The following is an 18,228-nucleotide window of genomic DNA, read 5'->3' on the forward strand; positions in this document are numbered from 1 at the left end:
ACTCTAGCCCACTATAAAGTTACTGTTTTCCCCTTTATAAGTCATATGTGTTTGGGGAAGGGGATGCTTTGAGACTAAGTAAATATGTCATTTCAAATAAAACTTTGTTTTTCACTTATTTATATTAACATAATCTTGCAGATTCCCATTTTACTAAGAAGATTAAAATACATTGCTACCATTATTTATTTTAGATGTTGAAATTGTCTATAGTTTGGCCAGTAGGAGCCTCTTCAATCTGGATTTGGATTCTGTGTTTGTTGATACACCCTGATCATTCTCTGAGCACTTTCTTACTTTCTGGCATAGCAAGACATTCCAGACTCATTTTGTGTTTTTCCTACCCCAGATATGGAGGCAGGCATTTCTCTAAGGAGTTCTGGTCCCGTTTAGTGGACAATATTTAGAAACCATGATCTGAAAGCTAGATGTGCTCATTATTCTTGGGTTGTCACTGCTCCCAGGCCCTCTCAGAACAGACCAAGTGAGGAATATACGTATTTGTGTGTGTGTCTTTGTGTGTCTGTTTCTATAATTCACATTTTCATCTGTATTTCCTTATCTATATATATTAAAATCCACAGTTTCATGCCAGTATTTCTAATTCCAATCCAATGCCACATAATTTATTCCAATTTTCTTCCTTTCTAAATTTGTAACTTTCTTTTCCAATAATGAGAAAACAGGCTTCTGTTATGCTGAATATGCTTCTTATTTGACCAACCTCCCTGTTTGTAACTAATCTCCTATTGTTACTGCCCTAATTCCTAAATGGACCTTAGACACCACTTGAGCTCAAATATCCTGTATTGACTGCATTCTCAGGCTAACACCCTCTGGTGCTTTACAGGCTCAAATGCTCCCCAAAAGGCTGCTCTGCTCTTCTCACCTTGCTCGGGTTACATTTGACACTGGACTGCCACTCTTCATCCCACTTGGACACAGACAACTTGTGTAGTTCTACCCATCTATGTGGATGCCCTTATCAGCCTACTTAGACTCTGATATCTCGCCAGGCTGCCTTCCCATACAGATAGCCTCAACACCCTAGATTGCACTCCCTTCTATGTTGATGCCCTCTGTATCTTTCTTGGACTCAGACACATCATGTCTTCTTCGCAGCACCCTACAAGAATGACCAGTTTGTACACTCAAGTTAGCATCCTTCTCACTTTCACCAGCCACTTCGGGCCTCCCTCCATTGTGGAAATCTTACTAACCTTGGTCAGGCTCTCCCACCCATGCCAAGCTATCCTTATTCATGGACTCCCTACTCACTTTACTTGGGTTATGACTTCTGTGTGGACATCACCCTTACTACTTATGGGCTGCAACACCTTGTATCAAGATATTCCTCCTACACCCCATGTCTTAATGCCTGTCAGGCTCAGTCCTACCTAATGTCTTTGAACTACATTGCTCATGAAGATCAGGGAAAGTGAAAGAGGAAGAGGACCATTTTATTTTGAGATTTTAGTTTTACTGTTTCTTCTTTCATGAGTCTTAGGACTGCACAAAGAGTGGTAACTAAGCATAAAATCAAAGTAAATTTGTTATTAGGGTTTTTAAATAATTGTGAAGGAAAGCAGAATTGAGGTAAAGCTTAAGATAAAATGACTTTTGAAAATCCCTTAAGAGATTTCAAGTTTCTAGGATTTTGTAAGAAGGGCAAGCCCAATTTATTTGGCCAAGCCCCTTACGATATACTGATGCCTGTACTCTGCCATTCAAAATAGTTTACGTTTCCAAAATAAGTTTAGGCTCCATGTTTTCCAGAAAAACCTGCTTGATAAATTTTGGCTCCTGTACCTCTTTATCCTAGCTACTCAAAGCAAGAATTCTGAATCATTTGATTATAACTAACCTTTGCTAATAAAATGCCCTATGTTATTTTCCAGTTGTTTTCCATGTATAATAATAGATTGATTCACAACTTGGGGAAAATTTTTTTGTAACCCCACCACAGGGTCTAACAGAGGGGTAAGTTCATTAAGCTGGGTTTGATGCAAAATGATACTTCAGAGAAGAGAAAAAAAAAAAGCTGTGCCCAGAGTCAAGAAGGGGGTTTCCCTTCATATCACTCTTTCTCTCTCTCCCTTTTACCACCCTGACCTCATCCCCACCTCCAACCTCCACCTTCACCTAGATTCATTTGTGTTGTTATTGTCTGAACCATAAAGGAGGCCCAAACTGTTTATTTACTGAAGGTATTGCGTGCTGAGTAATACCTGGAGAAATACATGGGTTTCTGACACAGTCACCAGGGAACTAGCAGCTTCTACCACAGTTGATGTGCTCATCTTTGGTCAGTGACACAGGAGAACATCGGAATTTCCCTGCGCTTCTGAGAGGAATGGCAGAAGTTAAAGACAGGCTGAGAGGAGAAAATGCATTTTAGGGGTGCGGACTCAAGGCTGCTTTAAGAAAGCCAGAGATGCCAGCTTTGATTTTTTTTTTTCCTTTCAGTTCTGTATTAATAAAGAAATTCTTATTTTATTGGCTACAGATGTCCCCAAAAGAGATTTGTCTTTTCCAGTATCACTGCCTGCGATGGCCTTATTGATAGCCTTGAATCTTTGTTAGAAATACCTGTGAATAGGGGCGCCTGGGTGGCTCAGTCGGTTGAGCATCCGACTTTGGCTCAGGTCACGATCTCGCGGTCCGTGAGTTCGAGCCCCGCGTCGGGCTCTGGGCTGATGTCTCAGAGCCTGGAGCCTACTTCCGATTCTGCGTCTCCCTCTCTCTCTGCCCCTCCCCCGTTCATGCTGTGTCTCTCTCTGTCTCAAAAATAAAGAAATGTTAAAAAAAAATTAAAAAAAAAAAGAAATACCTGTGAATAGATCTTGAGGTGTAACTCTTTGTATATTCCATTTCTTCTAAAATCAATAAAGGAAATGTATATTCAATCTCTTTGAATGAATGCTGCCTTCACAGAAAGCATGGCCTTCTTAATAGAATATTATTTATTATTATTACTTTCATATATTACATCCATTCTTATATACTAAATTGTACCTTGTTTTTGGTTGCTAATAGTGTCACTAAGTTATTTAGGGAACTTTTTTCCTCTGATGGAATAAATGACATTTGTATTTTTTAGTTATTTTTTTAAACCATTTTATTTAGGTATGATTGACATACAAAAATTGTACACATTTAATGTGTACCTTTGGTGAATTTGGAGATAAGTATATACCCAAGAAACCATCACCTTAGTCAATGCCATAAACATACCCCTCACTTCTAAAAGCTTCCTCCCACTTTTATTTATTAATATTCTTTGTGATAGGAACACCTAACATAAGACCCTTTTAGCACATTTTTAAGTATATTGTATAGTATTGTTAACCATAGGCACTATGCTGTACAGTAGATCTCTAGGATTTGTTCATTTTGCATAACTGAAACTTTGTACCCTTTGACCGATATCTCCCTATTTCCCCCTCCCCTCAACTACCATTCTACTATCTGCTTCTATGAGTTTAACTATCTGCTTCTATGAGTTTAACTATCTGCTTCTATGAGTTTAACTGTTTTAGATTCCTCATAAATGTGAGATTGTGTAGTATTTGTCCTTTTGTGTTTAGCTTATTTTATTTGTCATGTTGTCCTCCAGTTCATCCATGTTGTCACAAATGGCAGGATATCCTTCTTTTTTAGGCTTGAATAATATTCCATTATTGCCACATTGTCTTCATCCATTCATTCACTGATGGACGTTTAGGCTGCTTTCATGTCTTGGTTATTGTAAATAATGATGCAGTGAACGTGGGAATGTAGATATCTCTGATTCTGATTTAACTTCCTTTAATATATACCCAGAAGTGGGATTGCTTGATCAAATATCATTTCTGTTTTTAATTTACTGAGGAACTTTCATCCTGGTTTCCATAGTAGCTATATCATTTACATTCCCAACAACAGTGTGCAAAGATTCCTTTTTCTGCACATCTTCAACAATACCTATCTTTTGATTTTTAATTTTTTTTTTCAACGTTTATTTATTTTTGGGACAGAGAGAGACAGAGCATGAACGGGGGAGGGGCAGAGAGAGAGGGAGACACAGAATCGGAAACAGGCTCCAGGCTCTGAGCCATCAGCCCAGAGCCTGACGCGGGGCTCGAACTCACGGACCGCGAGATCGTGACCTGGCTGAAGTCGGACGCTTAACCGACTGCGCCACCCAGGCGCCCCTTGATTTTTAATAATAGCCATTTTAACAGATATGAGGTGAGCTCTCATTGTGCTTTTGATTTGTGTTTCTCTGATATTTAGTGATGTTGAACACCTTTTCATATATCTGTTGGCATTTGCATATCATCTTTGGAGAAATGTTTATTCGAGTCATTTGACCATTTATAATCAGATTATTGTTATTATTGCTATTGAGTTGTAGGAGTTTTTAAATATATTTTGGATATTAACCCTTGATCAGTTATAGGGTTTGCAAATATCTTCTACTATTCCATAAGTTGCCTTTTTCTTCTGTTGATTGTTTCCTTTACTTTGCAGAAGCTTTTTAGTTTAAGTAGTCCTCCTTGTCAATTTTGCTTTTGTTGCCTGTGACCAAATTTTTTTTTGTTTATTTTTTTGTTTTCCTGTGAAGTTGCAGTGTTTAGAGTAAATCTGGTGTAGTATAGAATATGGAATTTGGGCATAACTTTGCTTTAGGGGCCTCACAATTTAAACTTGTTTTTAAAATAAGGATATTTCCCAGATGAATATATATAATTTGTAACTAGAGGCTGGCTACAGGCAGTACGGGCAAGAGGGCTAGTTAGGGGAGTGTTGCTTTTGTCAAGGTAAGGAGTAGTAATGTGAGTCTGAATTAAGGTAATAATGGGGTAAAACGGGTAGATTGAAGAGATTTAAGGAGGTCAAAGCTAGAGAGCCAAAAGGGAAGTTAGGCTGTGAGGTTGAGGAGAATTCTAGCAGAGTGCTTCATGGTTGGCCTTGAGCAAATAGAAACCCAAGGTGTTATGCATTGGGGTAGGAAATGGAGAATAAAGAAAAGAAGGTTTGGGGAAAAAATGCCAAATTTAGGATTTGACATGCTGAGTTTGGAGGTGCTTATGGGCTATAGTTCTACAACCATAAATGGAGCCTTGGTAAACGCTCACATTTAAGAGTGGAAAAGAAGGGTCTATGAAGGAGAAGAAAGAAGAAAATTAATAGCATGATGTTCACTTCAGAAGTGAAGAAGGTCAAACATTCATAAATGTGTCGGTGAGCAACAGTATCCGATTTCGTGAGGACAAATGAGGAAAGAACAGCAGCCTGCATGGAGCTTGTTGGAGACTTTAGAGAGAAGCATGGTGGAGGCAAGAGCTAGCTTCCTCTGAGTTGAGAGGTGATGAGATGTGCAACCAAAAGGAAGAGGAGTGGCAGTTTTCTTGTAGAAGCCTGGATTCCTGGAACAAATTGTTGCCATCAACTTTGTGTTGCAGGGTGATGCTTAAATATGTATCTGCAGATGTGGCTGTACAGTTGCCATGCCCACAACAGCCTCCCTAACCTGAAGTTTGCTCTCTTCTCTAAAGAGAGGATGAGACCTGATGGCAGGAATGGAGCTTGCGGAGGGCAGTGAGTGCAAAGAAATGTTTTGCTGCAGGCAGAATAAAGTACAAGAAATGGGCAAATGGACCTTATTTAAGCAGTTGGTTCACACCAAGGAGCAACAATCTTAAGGAGTGGGTAGAGAGAGAGCTCCAGAAACAGAAATATTAGCAGAACTAAGCCAAAAAGATTTCAAAGCTTTTGAGATTAAATGCTAGTTCATGTCTGAGTAACACAAAACCAATAGACTGTGGCTTGAGAACCGCAGCACCATTTTTTATGTAGGAATTCTGGGAAAAGCCCCAGAGATTATCTTTCTGAGACTTCTCACAGGCTTAAAATAGTAATAACTATGTTTGACTTTCTACACATTCATTAAAATATAAGCTTCTGGATGCCAGGAAACTTGAGAGGCTGGGTTTGATTTTTCAAAAGTAATCATCATGTTTTTGATAACTGAAGATATAGGCCGACTGGAAAAGAAAAATTACCGTAATGTGTAGAAAGTGAAAGTTTCCCATAATCAACCACCCCCATAACCACTCTTAATCAGTAGATCTATACAATTAATTGTGTTTTTACAAAAATGGGATCATGCTATTGAGAATGTCTTTTATGTTGGTATATGGAGACAGTTTTCAGCCTTTATCTTCTTCCTTAAGAAGCCAACAAAAACAAAACTTGTGTTTCATAGGGTGCAGATTAATAAAATTCTTTTTAACAAATTTTTGTCAGTGGATATGTGGGTTCACCATTTCAGACAGACTGTAATAAGCATTTTGTGTGTGTGTGTGTGTGTGTGTGTGTGTATGTGTGTGTGTGTGTGTGTGCATGGCCACTTCTGTTGGGTATATATATTGGAGTCAAATCACATCCATTTCTAAAAATACATATATAAAAGTTATGGAATAGCTGTTGAAGGCGCCAGAAGCAGTACCTATAGCAGAAGTTCTTATCTTGGATTACATCAACTGTGGATATGATTGTGTCTTTGGACAGCAATGGGAAAAAATTAACATCTTCATCTTCTCTAACCTCTAACTAGAATTTAGCTTTCCCTTCAATTATTAGTGATGACCATCATAGTATTAGCAGTAGCTGTGATTTTGCTAAAAGAAATCACAAATATTTTCATTGTTGCTAATATCTTGAACTATTGTTTATGCTTTTCATGACTTAAAAGGTGGTTATGAGTTCTGCCAGCATGTCTTATTATTTAATGTGTTTAAAAAGAAGATATATTTCTATATCACAGTTTTTAAAAATTTTAATAAATATTTCAATATATTTGCTTCCTTTGTAATATTATCTTGTTTATTTTATGTTTTTAAAAGCGTTATTGTGAGAAATGGTCCATAGGCTTCACCAGACTGTCAGATTCTGTGGCAAAAGAGGTTTAAATTCCCATCACTTAGAAGCACAGTATGAGAAGTGAGAATGATAATAGTAATAATAGAAAACACTGATAGTGCTATGACATGCTAGACATTGTTTTAAGCATATTACTTAAATTAACTCATTTAATCTTCACAGCAACCCCATTTGGGAGGTAATCTATTTTTCTTTTATAAGCAAAGAAACTGAAGCACAGAGAGGCTGTTTGTATACGGTCACACAAGTAAGCCACCCTATGTAGCCAGACTATGGCCTCAGCAGTGCCCTTTAGGGTCTGTATGCTTACCTACTTGGATAAGCTGAATTTCAGAGAAATGTATCCAAATATGTGATATTGTGAAGTCCATTACTTTACCTGATTACCCTGAATTCACAGTCTGACTTGAGAAATTTGATTCCATATGTGCACCTCTGTGTACTCTGTTTATGGGAATGTAGGGGTAGGATACATAAAGGAGCTAACATAGGGCTTACAGACTCTCCATTTCTGAATATAGTTGCTATCTTCTTACCTGCAGAAATTCCCGTACATTCATAAGTTCATTCATTCCACAAATATTTTGAGTCCCTAGTGTACTGGGAACTTTCCCAGGCACTGGAGATGTAGCAGTGAGTCAGAAAGATGGTATTCCTGCCTTTTTGGACCTTACACTTTGTTGAGGAAAGTAAGACACAAAACAAACCCACAGAAACAAATAAACAGGATCACTTCGTAGAGAGAGAGTTGCAAAGATGATAAAACAGGGTAACAGAATAGAGAGTGATACAGGCAGGGATGAGAGATGCAACTTAGGCTGGGTGTGTGAAGAAATTCTACTGCAGGATGACATGGGGCCATGACAGTTGTGTTTTGGAGGAGCCACACTCTATGGATATCCGGGGGACAGAGAGCATGCCATGGGCAAGTATCTGGCTGTGTGAAGTAAGTTGTCAGGACAGGACAGAGTCACAGGGAGGAAGGAGTGGGTAGTGAGAATGGGCCACCTTCAATCCATTTGGAGTTCATTTTTGTATCTGGTGTGAGAAAGTGATCCAGTTCAATAGTTTTGCGTGTGGCTGTCCAGTTTTCCCAGCACCATTTATCGAAGAGACTTTTTCCCATTGTGTATTCTTGCTTCCTTTGTCATAGATTAATTGACCAGATAAGCGTGGTTTTATTTGTGGGGCTCCCTATTCTATTCTATTCTATTCTATTCTATTCTGTTCTATTCTCTTGATCTATGTGTCTATTTTTGTGACAGATGGCAGCTACACTTGTGGGGAGCATAGCATAATGTATAAATTTGCCCAGTCACTATGTTGTACACCTGAAAGCTAATATAACATTGTCTGTTAACTATGCTCAAATAAAAAAAAAAAAGCAAATATTGGTGTTAGGGCTCAACCAAGGAACTATAACATTAGCATAAAGAATTCCCTGTTCCATGTTAATTGTTAAAATTGAAAATACAGAGGGGCACCTGGGTGGCTCATTAGCTGAGCATCCAACTCTTGATTTTGGGTCAGGTCATAATCTCAGAGTTCATGAGTCAGAGCCCCACATTGGGCTCTGCAGTGGCAGTGTGGATCTTACTTGAGATTCTCTCTCTCTCCCAGTCTCTCTCTGCCCCTCCCATGCTCTCTCTCTCTCTCACTCAATATGAATAAATGGACTTATAAAATTAAATTAAATATATGATACAAAAGATAGTTGAGCAAGAAATCTTTTTTGTTAAATTAAGTCTTTTATAGTTAAAGAAAAAAGAATGGGCCACCTTCTGGAGAAGATGTCTTCCCAGGAATAAGCAGAAGAATTTGCTTTGGGGGCACCTGGGTGGCCCAGTCAGCTCGGGTCATGATCTTGTGGTTCATGGGTTCAAGCCCCATATTGGGTTCTGTGCTGACAGCTCAGATCCTGGAGCCTGCTTCAGATTCTGTGTCTCCCTCTCTCTGCCCCTCCCCTGCTTGTGCTCTGTCTCGCTCTCTCTCAAAAATAGATTAGTATTAAAAAAAAATTTTATAAAAAAGAAGAGTTTGCTTTGAACCTTTCTCTCTTATATTCCCTCAGCAGAAATTTCTCAGTGCCAGGGCCAGCTCCTACAAATCCCTGGCATTCAGAGTGCCCTTGGTGAAAGGCCAGTCACGCCTCTCCTCCATTAGCACTCTGCTTTAACCACTGATCCTTTCCCACCAGATTGTATATGCCTGTACAGGTTTTCAGGTTGGGCTTCTTGTACCCCCCCACCCCCCCGGGACTGAGGGAGAAAATACCGGGAAGGAAATCAATTCTGCCAGTTACAGAGTACTGACAACACATTGTCACCCCAAATAGGCAGACTCATCTCCAGAAAAGTGAGTCTGTCCACAGTTTCAAGTTTCAGTTCTGTTGTATTGTCTCACCACTGACCAATTTTAAGCCAATAGAGAGTGGATTGGCTTTAGTGAGTACTTCTATTGTAAATCTAAGAAAATCAAAAAGTGCAGGGGAAAAAATGATTGCAGTGCAGCACTGAGGAGGTAAATAAAACCAGGGTGGCAGGGGCGTGGGCTTGAACTCACAAAGTCATAGCTTGCTTTTAATTTTGTGGAAAGTCTGCAGGTGCTGAGGGAAGAGGTGCTAAGTAGCTTCTCAGGAGAACACATTTTCATGAAGGGGTTCGCTCCTTTCCCAGGAGTGCCCTAATACACTGGCTGTGGAGACCCAGACTGTCTGTGATTCTTTTTAATTTTTTTTAATGTTTATTTATTTTTGACAGAGAGAGAGAGAGAGAGAGAGCGAGCGAGCATGAGTGGGAGGGAGAGGCAGAGAGAGAGGGAGACACAGAATCTGAAGCAGGCTCCAGGCTCTGAGCTGTCCGCACAGAGCCGGATGTGGGGCTCAAACTCACAGACCTCGAGATCATGACCTGAGCCGAAGTCAGATGCTCAACCGACTGAGCCATCCAGTCGCCCCAAGACTGTCTGTGATTCTTAAAAGCCCTAAGACAGCTTTTGAAAGGGAAGGGAGTTCTATGCAGAGTCTTAAACTAACATGAACTGGGCTGACAGAACATTTTCTGCCTTTTTAAAGAGTCAATTTTGCTTTATGAAATTTGTCTTAATGAAATGATTGTGCACAACCCAAGCCAGTTTTATGACTGGCAGTGTGGCCTTTGAGAGCATAGCATTCCTGGCCATTTGCTCCAGCTTCAGAATCACATAGGACAGTTAAGGTGTGGGAAAAACTTTAATAAAATCCCCCTCACCACCGCCTGCTCCTCAGATTGTCTCTTGACTGCTGCTTGAAATTCTTTGGAGGGTGAGGTTGGAGTGGTAGACAGGTTCATTTATAATTAAGAGTGAAACTTAATATACAAAAATTGCTGGAGGGAGAACACAAGGTTACATGATGTCAGTGAACTATATATATATTTTTAAATGAGGAACAGGCTTTGAGGGAGGAGAGGGAAGAGAGGACAGAATAACTCAAATAGTTAAATAGGCCCTACTGAGCAGGAGGAGGAGGGGCCTCTGGATGGGGGGGACAAAGAATTCTAGAGAAGCTCCCAGTCTACCCATTTTAGGATTTTACCTGTTTTTTTTTTTAATTTTTTTTTTTTAACATTTATTTATTTTTGAGACAGAGACAGAGCATGAACGGGGGGAGGGCCAGAGTGAGAGGGAGACACAGAATCTGAAGCAGGCTCCAGGCTCTGAGCTGTCAGCACAGAGCCTGATGCGGGGCTCGAACTCACGGACCGTGAGATCGTGACCTGAGCGAAGTCGGATGCTCAACCGACTGAGCCACCCAGGCGCCCCTATTTTACCTGTTTTTAAAAGTCCTTTCTAGCTATGCAGAAAGAGCCTTCTCAGTCCCCCTTCCCATTTATTGTTGTGTTGTCAAATCCTCCCTTAATGATGTAAACCAGTCTTGCTCTCTTTAGAAAAGTTTGAAAAATACATATGATGAAGTACAAAACACTGGGTCCATACAGAGCTTGATGTGCACACTTAGTGGTACCTAATAAACACTTATTTACTGATGAAAACCAAAGAAAAGATTTGAGTACAGGTGTTGAGACTATTAGCAACTGTTTTATGGTTTTGAATTAAATACTTGTCAGCAGCCATACTCTGCCTGTCTTCCTGGAAGCATATTGATGCCCAAGTGATATTTTGATTGTATGTTGTACCACATTATCTAGGTAATAAATGTATACATATCACACCACTGATTAAAAAAAAGAAATTCAAACTTTCTGACCTTTGAATGAAATTAGTGAGCATATGGCTAGTAAAGTCCAGATGCTAGAGGTTCTTTAGGTAATCGATCATGTACATTTCTTTACAAGTGTCTGTTGGCAGCATGGTGCCTCATCTGGTGGCCTGATTAGATTCCCCAGTATCTCACCTTTTCTCTTGCTGGCTGTGCCAATTCAGAACTTCTTGGTCCTGTCTTCTTGATTATCTGAAGTTAACAAGGCAACCTCTCAGCCTTTTCTGTCTTGCCAAGATGTTGGCAGAAAGTATCTACCATCCTAAATTCCCTCCCATTTTACTCCTGTATTTCAGGAAATAGAAATGTAACAAGAGCAGTGACATTGAATACCTTTCTGTGGAGCTAGAGAATAACTTCTTTCCTAAGGAAAGCCATCAGATATGAATTTGCCAGTCTACACTAAGATCCTGAGCGAAAATTGTTACCTGGAATATAATCATTTTTGACACTGCAAGTGGATCTTTCATCCAGTATGCAACTCACAAACCATTCTTAAACTGCCCAAAGTGCCATGAAGGGGTCCTTTTGAAGGGGTCCGTGAAAAACATAAATGTTCAAGAGGTCACTGATGAAACTCTAAATATGTAAAGCCAGAGAAGGAAGTTTTAAAAATGAACCAGTGCTTCATACAGGGAGGGAAGAGAATATTCAAACATGCAAGAGAATGCCACTTTTAAAAGTAAGGGATGATTAGAAGGGGAACAAGACAACACAAAAAAATAGTAACTGGTGAGTCTGTGTTACAATAGTGAAGTTTAAAACAACAAATCTAAGATGGTCTAGAATCATACAACATGACAAGAAAACAGGCTGAGTGAGCTTCACCTGTTTTTTAAAGGCACAGAGGGAAATAGAAAAGCTAGTTAGGACACTTGCTAACTAAGAGCCATAGGATGAAAGACTAGAAAAGACCTTCGAGATATTTATCCCAATCTTTTTACTTTGTTGATGAGGAAATGGAGGTCTTGGGAATTTGAATGACTTACTGAAGTTACACAGGAACTTTATGACAGACCCCGCATAAGAATCTGGTCCCTTAACTCCAGCCCAAGTTCCTTACTGAATATATCACTGCATTTCTGCTTGTCCTTTCCTTTCATTATCTGGCTGTAAGTTTTCCACTGAGCACTTCTTTAACTGCATTCCATTTTTGGACACAGTGTTTTCATTTTAATTATTGAAGATATTTTCTAATTTTTCCTGTTATTTTCTTCTTTGACTCATTTATTCAGGAGTTTTAATTCAAAAAAATACTTGTGAATTTCCATTTTCTTTGTTATTGACTTCTAATTTAATTTAATTTAATTTTGGTCTGAGAATATTCTTTGTACAATTTCACTCATTTTAAATGTATTGAAACTTGTTTTATGATCTATACTGGAGAATGTTCCATGTGCACTGGAAATGAATGCATCTTATGCTGTGACTGGGTGGAATGTTGTACAGATGTCTGTTAGATCTATTTGTTTTATAGTCTTGTTCATTCCTTGTTGATGTTCTGCCTAGTTGTGTTGTCTATTATTTAAACGGAGTATTGAAGTATTCAACTATTTTTGTTAAATTACCTCTTTCTCCCATATATTCTTCTAGATTTGGCCTCATGTATTTTGGGGCTCAGTTGTTAGGAGAATGTATGTTTACAGTTATTATATATTCTTCATGGACTGACCTGATCATCATTATGCAATTTTTCTGTTATTTCTAGTAACATTTTTTTGTTTGTTTTAAAGTGTATTTTTTCTAATAAGTAAAACTACCCAAGCTCTCTTTTGAAATATATTTTTCTATACTTTTACTTTCAACCTATTTGTATCTTTGAATCTAAATTGTGTCTTCTACAGCCAGTTTGAGTGATTAATCTGCAGTGCTGGCTAAACAGAATGTCTTGGTTAAAATGAAGGCAATGAGATGATTTTGTATGAGGGTTAACAAGTTTAGCTAATGTTTCATTTTCTTATAAACCCATGGCTTTATTTTTTTATAATTAAATATAATTTATTGTCAAATTGGTTTCCATACAATACTCAGTACTCATCCCAACAGGTGCCCTCCTCAGTGCCCATCACCCACTTTCCCCTCTCCCCCAACCACATCAACCCTCAGTTTGTTCTCAGTATTTAAGAGTCTCTTATGGTTTGCCTTCTTCCCTTTCTGTAACTCCCCTCCCCCTTACTCTCCCCCCTGGTCTTCTGTTAAGTTTCTCAGGATCCACATAAGAGTGAAAACATATGATATCTGTCTTTCTCTGACTGATTAATTTCACTTAGCATAATACTCTCCAGTTCCATCCACGTTGTCACAAACAGCCAGATTTCAACTTTCTCATTGCCACGTAGTACTCCATTGTGTATATAAACCACAATGTCTTTATCCATTCATCAGATGATGGACACTTAGGCTCTTTCCATAATTTGGCTATTGTTGAAAGTGTTTCTATAAACATTGGGGTACAAGGGCCCCTATGTATAAGCACTCCTGTGTCCCTTGGGTAAATTCCTAGCAGTGCTATTGCTGAGTCATAGGGTAGATCTATTTTGAATTGTTTGAGGAACCTCCACACTGTTTTCCAGAGTGGCTGCACCAGTTTGCATTCCCACCAACAGTGCAAGAGGGTTCCCATTTCTCCACATCCTCTCCAGCCTCTATAGTCTCCTGATTTGTTCATTTTAGCCACTCTGACCAGCATAAGGTGATATCTCAGTGTGGTTTTGATTTGTAATGCCCTGATGAGGAGTGAGGTTGAGCATCTTTTTATGTGCCTGTTGGCCATCTGGATGTCTTCATTGGAAAAGTGTCTATTCATGTCTTCTGCCCATTTCTTCACTGGATTATTTGCTTTTTGGGTGTGGAGTTTGGTGAGCTCTTTATAGATTTTGGATACTAGCCCTTTGTCAGATATGTCATTTGCAAATATCTTTTCCCATTCCGTTGGTTGCCTTTTAGTTTTGTTGATTGTTTCCTTTGCGGTACAGAAGCTTTTTGTCTTGATGAGGTCCCGATAGTTCATTTTTGCTTTTAATTCTCTTGCCTTTGGAGATGTGTCAAGTAAGAAATTGCTGTGGCTGAGGTCAGAGAGGTTTTTTTTCCTGCTTTCTCCCCTAGGGTTTTGATGGTTTCCTGTCTTGCATTCAGGTCTTTCATCCATTTTGAGTTTATTTTTGTGAATGGTGTAAGAAAATGCTCTAGTTTCATTCTTCGGCATGTTGCTGTCCAGTTCTATCAGCACCATTTTTAAAGAGACTGTCTTTTTTCCATTGGATATCCTTTCCTGCTTTGTCAAAGATGAGTTGGCCATACTTTTGTGGGTCCAATTCTGGAGTCTCTATTCTATTCCATTGGTCTATGTGTCTGTTTTTGTGCCAATACCATGCTGTCTTGATGATGACAGCTTTGTAGTAGAGGCTAAAGTCTGGGATTGTGATGCCTCCCGCTTTGGTCTTCTTCAATATTACTTTGGCTATTTGGGGCCTTTTGTGGTTCCATATGAATTTTAGGATTGCTTGTTCTAGCTTCAGCAAGAATGCTGGTGCAGTTTTGATTGGGATTGCATTGAATGTGTAGGTAGCTTTGGGTAGTATTGACATTTTAACAATATTTATTCTTCCAATCCATGAGCACGGAATGTTTTTCCATTTCTTTGTATCTTCTTCAGTTTCCTTCATAAACTTTCTATAGTTTTCAGCATACAGATCTTTTACATCTTTGGTTAGATTTATTCCTAGGTATTTTATGTTTCTTGGTGCAATTGTGAATGGGATCAGTTTCTTTATTTGTCTTTCTGTTGCTTCATTGTTGGTGTACAAAAATGCAACTGATTTCTGCACTTAATTTTGTGTCCTGCGACTTTGCTGAATTCATGTATCAGTTCTAGCAGACTTTTGGTGGAATCTGTTGGATTTTCCACCTAGAGTATCATGTCATCTACAAAAAGTGAAAGCTTGACTTCATTTTTGCCAGTTTTGATGCCTTTGATTTCCTTTTGTTGACTGATTGATGATGCTAGAACTTCCAACACTATGTTAAACAACAGCGGTATCGTGTTCCTGATCTCAGGGGGAAAGCTCTCAGTTTTTCCCCATTGAGGATGATATTAGCTGTGGGCTTTTCATGAATGGCTTTTACGATGTTTAAGTGTGTTCTTTCTATCCCGACTGTCTCAAGGGCTTTTATTAAGAAAGGATGCTGTATTTTGTCAAATGCTCTTCTGCATCAATGGACAGGATCATATGGTTTTTATCTTTTCTTTTATTAATGTGATGTATCACATTGATTGATTTGTGAATATTGAACCAGCCCTGCAGCACAGGAATGAATCCCACTTAATCATGCTGAATAATTCTTTTTATATGCTGTTGAATTTGATTTGCTAGTATCTTGTTGAGAATTTTTGCATCCATATTCATCAGAGATATTGGCCTGTAGTTCTCTTTTTTTCCTGGGTCTCTGTCTGGTTTGGGAATCAGTGTAATGCTGGCTTCATCGAATGAGTCTGGAAGTTTTCCTTTCGTTTCTGTTTTTTGGAACAGCTTGAGAAGGATAGGTATTATCTCTGCTTTAAATGTCTGGTAGAATTCCCCAGGGAAGCCATCTGGTCCTGGACTGTTATTTGTTGGGAGATTTTTGATAACTGATTCAGTTTCTTCACTAGTTATGGGTCTGTTCAAATTTTCTATTTCTTCCCATTTGAGTTTTGGAAGTGTGTGGGTGTTTAGGAATTTGTCCATTTCTTCCAGGTTGTCCAGTTTTTGGCATATAATTTTTTATAGTATTCCCTGATAATTGCTTGTATTTCTGAGGGATTGGTTGTAATAATTCTATTTTCATTCCTGATTTTATCTATTTGGGTCATCTCTCTTTTCTTTTTGAGAAGCCTGGCTAGAGGTTTATCAATTTTGTTTATTTTTTCAAAAAACCAACTCTTGGTGTCATTGATCTGCTCTACAATTTTTTTAGATTTTATATTGTTTATTTCTGCTCTGATCTTTATTATTTCTTTTCTGCTGGGTTTGGGGTGTCTTTGCTGTTCTGCTTCTATTTCCTTTAGGTGTGCTATTAGATTTTGTATTTGGAATTTTTCTTGTTTCTTGAGATAGGCCTGGATTGCAATGTATTTTCCTCTTAGGACTGCCTTTGCTGCATCCCAAAACGTTTGGATTGTTGTATTTTCATTTTCATTTGTTTCCATATTTTTAAAATTTCTTCTCTAATTTCCTGGGTGACCCATTCATTCTTTAGTAGGGTGTTCTTTAACCTCCATGCTTTTGGAGGTTTTCCAGACTTTTTCCTGTGGTTGATTTCAAGTTTCATAGCATTGTGATCTCAGTTCTTATTTAAAAATTTTTTTTTAAATGTTTATTTATTGTTGACAGTGAGAGACAGAGCATGAGCGAGGGAGGGGCAAAGAGAGAGGGAGACACAGAATCTGAAACAAGCTCCAAGCTCTGAGCTGTCAGCACAGAGCCTGACACGGGGCTCGAACTCACAGACTGAGAGATCATGACCTGAGCCGAAGTCAGACACTCAACCTACTGAGCCACCCAGGTACTCCAGTTCTTTTATACTTATTAAGTTTGTGACCCAGTATGTGATCTATCTTGGAGAATGTTCCATGCACACTCGAGAAGAAAGTGTATTCCATTGCTTTGGGATGCAGAGTTCTAAGTATATCTGTCAAGTCCATCTGATCCAATGCATCATTCAGGGCCCTTGTTTTCTTTATTGATTCTCTGTCTAGATGATCTATCCATTGTTGTAAGCGGACTATTAAAATTCTCTGCAATTACCACATTCTTATCAATAAGGTTGCTTATGTTTGTGATTAATCATTTTATATATTTGGGGGTCTCTGAATTTGGTGCATAGACATTTAGAATTGTTAGCTCTTCCTGATGGATAGACCCTGTAATTACTATATAATGGTCTTCTTCATCTCTTGTTACAGCCTTTATTTTAAAGTCTAGTTTGTCTGGTATAAGTATGGCTACTCCAGCTTTCTTTGGACTTCCAGTAGCATGATAGTTCTCTATCCCCTCACTTTCAATCTGAAGGTGTCCTCAGGTCTAAAGTGAGACTCTTGTAGACAGCAAATAGATGGGTCTTGTTTTTTTATCCATTCTGATACCCTGTGTCTTTTGGTTGGAGCATTTAGTCCATTTACATTCAGTGTTATTATTGAAAGATACAGGTTTAGAGTCATTATGTTATCTGTAGGTTTCATGCTTATAGTGATGTCTCTGGTACTTTGTGGTCCTTGCAACATTTCACTTACACAGTCCCCCTTAGGATCTCTTGTAGGGCTGGTTTAGTGGTGATGAATTCCTTCAGCTTTTGTTTGGGCAAACCTTTATTTCTCCTTCTATTTTGAATGACCGACTTGCTGGGTATAAGATTCTTTGCTGCATAATTTTCCTGTTCATCACATTGAAGTTTCTTGCCATTCCTTTCTGGCCTGCCATGTTTCAGTAGATAGATCTGCTACTACCCTTATGTGTCTACCTTTGTATGATAAGCCCCATGTATCCCTAGCTGCTTTCAGAATTCTCTCTTTATCCTTGTATTTTGCCAGTTTCACTATGATATGTTGTGCAGAAGATCGATTCAAGTTATGTCTGAAGGGAGTTCTCTGTGCCTCTTGGATTTCAATGCCTGTTTCCTTCCCCAGATCAGGGAAGTTCTCAGCTATGATTTTTTTCAAGTACACCTTCAGCCCCTTTCTCTCTCTCTTCTTCTTCTTCTGGAATTCCTGTAATATGGATATTGTTCCATTTGATTGCATCACTTAGTTCTCTAATTAATTGTCCCTTCGTAATCCTGCATTTTTTTTAATCTCTCTTTTTCTCAGCTTCTTTTTTTCCATAATTTTATCTTCTAATTCACTTATTCTCCCCTCTGCCTCTTCAATCGACACTCTGGCTGCCTCCATTTTATTTTGCACCCCGTTTATAGCATTTTTTAATTCATCATGACTATTTTTTAGTCCCTTGATCTCTGTAGCAATAGATTCTCTGCTGTCCTCTATGCTTTTTTCAAGCCCAGCAATT

This window comes from Prionailurus bengalensis, chromosome E4 (genome assembly GCF_016509475.1).
Source record: "Prionailurus bengalensis isolate Pbe53 chromosome E4, Fcat_Pben_1.1_paternal_pri, whole genome shotgun sequence".
In the NCBI taxonomy this organism is placed as follows: Eukaryota; Metazoa; Chordata; class Mammalia; order Carnivora; family Felidae; genus Prionailurus; species Prionailurus bengalensis.